The sequence below is a fragment of the Theobroma umbraticum genome, unplaced genomic scaffold (assembly GCF_002168275.2).
Source record: "Theobroma umbraticum cultivar Fairchild unplaced genomic scaffold, ASM216827v3 scaffold_12.1, whole genome shotgun sequence".
Classification (NCBI taxonomy): Eukaryota; Viridiplantae; Streptophyta; class Magnoliopsida; order Malvales; family Malvaceae; genus Theobroma; species Theobroma umbraticum.
In genome coordinates this window covers 2376057-2377140 of record NW_018397269.1, presented here as the reverse complement: position 1 = coordinate 2377140, position 1084 = coordinate 2376057, and positions in this window count along the sequence as shown.

Below are 1084 nucleotides of genomic sequence, written 5' to 3'. Positions count from 1 at the left end.
AAAATATTTAAAAAAGACACGTTGGTCTCTCTTATTTCAAAATGATATTTTTAGTTCATTGACAATTAACACCATTAGTCGACTGTTAAAAAATTAAATCTAATATTACATAAATATTTTAAAATATAAATACCTCTTATATAATTTTCTTAATTCAAGCATATTTTTTTAATAAAAAAAATTTGCTCATTGTTCTTTCAAAAACCTTAATAGGAAAAAAACTTAAAAAATTTGATTTGAAAGCCTAAAAATTTGAAGGTGTATCTACCTTAAAAATCATAAACTTTTTTCTTGAGATACAATCTATTGTTATCAAACTCTTTATTTCTCCAACAGTTTGAGAAATCTGCATAGGGCATCATGACTCAAAAAATCATACCTACATATGTGACTTAACGTTATGAGCTAACTAGTCATTATATCTCTATCCATGTCACAAAATAAACTTGTTGCATTGAAAAATTGAAAAATATCACTTTATAAGGCTTTAGTTATCAATTTGTACTTTATAACTTCATCCCAAGAGTATATAACATAAGCTAATATCTAGGGAGAGTATGTTCTACCGTTAAACTCAAAGATATGCATATTATTTTTCTATCTCATGCATTCTAAAAATATATCGCCCAAATTTCTGGAATAATAAATTAAGTGGACATAATAAATAAATAAATACCAAACATGCACTAAAAATTAAAAAAAAAATTACACAAACAGGTAGCAATAATAGAGTGGATTAGAATTTCACCAAAACTAAAATAATCAAACCCAATTTGAATTTCCCCATTAAAACTCAATTAAAACACCTTATGACACCTATTCACCAAAATCCATTAAAGCAACATATATCAAGGGTCTGTTTGAACCTAAAATACTTTTTGAAAAATATTTTTAAGATTTATACTTATTTAAAAGATAAAAATTTATTCGATATACCAAACGTTTTACTGGTCAATAGGAAAAACATCCATTGACCATGTAAACTGTTTTATGCCTTCGAGAGGCATAAGACATTTTCTAGAGAATAGAAAAAATGCTCTTAATTAAACCTAGCAATATAGGTTTGATAAATATAAATATTTTT